The 3,386-nt window shown below is 32.0% G+C and overlaps 1 long non-coding RNA gene across 1 annotated transcript; it reads left to right on the top strand.

Moving 5' to 3' along the window:
• Positions 1-487: 487 nt before the first annotated feature.
• On the top strand, positions 488-1,716 carry LOC107483358 (uncharacterized). The gene is made up of 2 exons (XR_001590852.3): positions 488-573; positions 908-1,716. It is a non-coding gene; the product is annotated as an uncharacterized LOC107483358 (long non-coding RNA).
• The last annotated feature ends 1,670 nt before the right edge of the window (positions 1,717-3,386 follow it).

Raw genomic sequence — 3,386 nt, 5'->3', positions numbered from 1 at the left:
TATATTATTTAATATGTAATATTTTTGGTCAAATTAATAAAAAATCGTTATAATTAAAAAGTAATCGGCTTGTACTTATAATTATAAAATTCAAAATATTATTTTCGCTTATAAACTATTTTTTATTTCAAAAATTATTAATTTTAATTATAATTTATTTTTCGATTTTTACCCAAGCATCATTATTTTCGAGAAAAAGACCTTTTCGTACAGTATGTTATTGTAATAATGCATTCATGCACTAACTTTGCTGTTCCCAAACTTTTATACTCCTCCAAAAGTGGGCCATGGTGACGTCATCAGGCCCATCAGTTAGATCTTTCTGGGCCGTGGACCTGTCAGATCCAATAAGGAAAGCCCACTTTCCACCTTATGCACCTTTTTTATGTCCTTATAAGCCTCTTCATTCCCCTCATTTCCCTATAACCTTACCGTAACCATAACCTCTCTCATATTCTCTCTCTCTCTCTCTCTCTCTCTCTCTCTCTCTCTCTCTCATTCCTCTCTTGACATAGGAGGAGGGAGAACCAAACGGGGTCTCAAAGATGAAACCAAAAGATGAGTTTATTAAAGGTAAATAATGTTAAAGAATTCTATAATAATAACAATATCTTTATTATGGTATATATATATGTTGAACCTTTTTTTAAAATAAATGTGTGTAATTCATCTTAAAAGCTTAAAAGGCGTATCTTTATACTAGCTTTTTTCAGTATGATCATCATTATTACTGTGAACTGATGAAGCTACTATTTACTTTATAGCATAATAGAAGAAGATATATTCTCTTAGCTTGTGATTTTATTTTGCTTTTTATCTAAATCTAAAGCTGGCTAACTTAGCTTCTGTTCCTGCCATTATTCTTCTTCATTCTCTGAACTAAGTGACAATATGATCTATGATGCAGGTCCCTATAAGGGTTTTTTCATGCATGTGAAGGCCTCCATGGTCAACCCCTTGAGAATTGTTGTTGAAAGCTGTGACCAAAAGGATGCCATGAGTAGTGGCTCTGAAATGCTGGCAGCTACGACAGCAGCCGCCACAGACGCTTCACTCTAATAATCGGGTGCTATCCTACCTGAGCTTTTTAAAAGTATACATTTTTTTTTTAATGTTCGCCTTTTGTTGTTTAATTTCTACCACCATACCCCTTCCTCTCAGCGTCTTCTTGACCTTGTAAGACCTTTTCTTGACCTTGTAAGACCTCCCCCCTTGTTCGCTATCTTTGTTTCCTCTTCCTCGACGGACACTATATCAAAATCTAGTGATATAGAGTCTAGTCTTGGCCATTCCTCGTTACCGCCCAACTCATCCTCTCCTTCCTTGTCTATCCCTCCTGAGCTATTCCAATTCTCGCCAAGCGCATGCAACAGCTTTGGTGCTTGAAGTTGAAGGCACAATCAATCGAGTCGAATTGAACGTGGTCCTTATTAACTAAGGGTATAGTAGTAAATAAAGAAATGATGAAAAGTGGAAAGGGCATTATTGTGGCAATGAATTAGGCTTTTGTATGATTGTGGACAGAATATTTATGCTGTGGTTGTTGCAGGGGATCAGTTTCAATTCGTTGTTGTTTTATGTGTTGTTTGGCTGAGAAAGTGTGTGTATGTAAATATTATTATTCTTTTAGATCTAAGCTTAGAGTCTGCCCCTCGTGACTGCTCTCCAATGTACAAATATCCACTGTATTATTGGACTTATCTCTCTGTCTCTCTCTCTCTCTTTTCCAATTTCAGACAATTTTAATTTTCTCTAAATAATAATAATATCCACTGCTCATTTGTATACTCAAATATAAATTAAAGTTAATCTCGAGAATTCCCTACTGATGTTTCCCTATCAAGTTGATTTGTTGTGTTTTCTTCTTTTATACAAGACAAGTAAGATAAATGTGATGAGCAAACTCAATTTGGCACTATACATGTGCCCTAACCTGCATCCCCATTCCCTGCCATCCAATGTTACATTTTCAATTAAATCAAAACCCTAAATTTCATTTCCCTATTCCTCCCTTTCAGCCATTTCCTTTCATGTAGCAGGCCAAGGACACTCAAATTCGGATACAATACAACCTCATCAGCCCATAGGGGAATATTACACCTTCATTCTTTCTATGGGGCAGCGACAGTGACCTATTTCCCCCATTCAAATTCTAATTACACTAATTATAATTCTTTAATTAACAAAAATGTATCACTCATCATGTTATTGAAAACTAATTAGTTGCACTTTATTAATATTAAATACGTAATTAATGGAATTAGAATCATAGATTATTTTAGTACACACTAAATATGAAAATGAAAAAGTTTACGGCAGCCATTTTTATGTTTTGTGACCGGTATTTAACTATCATAAGAAAAGTGAATGATCTTCTATTATTGGATGTAATCTCACACCATTAAAAATATTGTTGATGGCCAATTAATGATTACAAAACAAAAAAATTGCTGTTCCATAACGCTTTTCATGAAAAATTATATATATATATATATTCTCTTTTAATTAATTCAATTATAAATTAGTTATTATGGATGAGATTCTGCTATATTGTAGATTGCGAATTTGTCGGCATCAAAAGTTAAAATAAAATATATTAAAAAATTTGAAAAGCGAATAATAATATTAATAATAAGGCGAAAAAAATAAAATAAATTTTACTGTGTATAAATAAACCATTATACATGATGAATTTGAGACTGCCTAACAGATTGTTGCTATCAATCATCTATATATGGCAGCCCTACCCTATTAAGATGACAAGTGTAGACAGTGATCTTTCTTTGTATTTATGCTTTACCGCATGATATTCCTAAGTGGGGATGCATATGATGGATTTAGTGTATCAATTCTCATTTTGGTTTCTCATCACGCTCATGAAAACTTTCACCCTTTATTTTTTGTTTTTATTTTTGGAATTGATAATCTAATTCATTGCAATTTAAGTTTGTTTAGTATTTATAATAAACAGGATTTGTAGGGTTTAGACCTTAGAATTAGAAGTAACGTGGATAAATAGTATATGCTAATAATAGAAAAGATTTGACACTATGTGCTTTAATTTGATTTGAAAAATGAATTTGTCTGTTGCTTATAGTAACTCACTAGAGCTCTATATCCCATACATTTTACCACATAATTTTAGGAACAAATTTCTAATGATGAAACATTTCTATTGTATTCACGGTAAAAAAAAAAGTAAATTATTGATAGATTTCTCGACAGATTTTAATTTTTTACCGACAGATTTTTTTTATTATTAACGGATTTATCAATGAATTTTGTTAGTCAGTAAAAATCTCATCGATAATGATTTATTGACGGATTTTGATTTTTGTCAATAATTTATAGACGAATTTTTATTTCTTTAATAATTGCCTTATAGA

This window comes from Arachis duranensis, chromosome 4 (genome assembly GCF_000817695.3).
Source record: "Arachis duranensis cultivar V14167 chromosome 4, aradu.V14167.gnm2.J7QH, whole genome shotgun sequence".
Lineage (NCBI taxonomy): Eukaryota > Viridiplantae > Streptophyta > Magnoliopsida > Fabales > Fabaceae > Arachis > Arachis duranensis.
The sequence above is the reverse complement of the archived record's forward strand: the minus strand, read 5'-3'. Positions and strand labels throughout refer to the sequence as shown.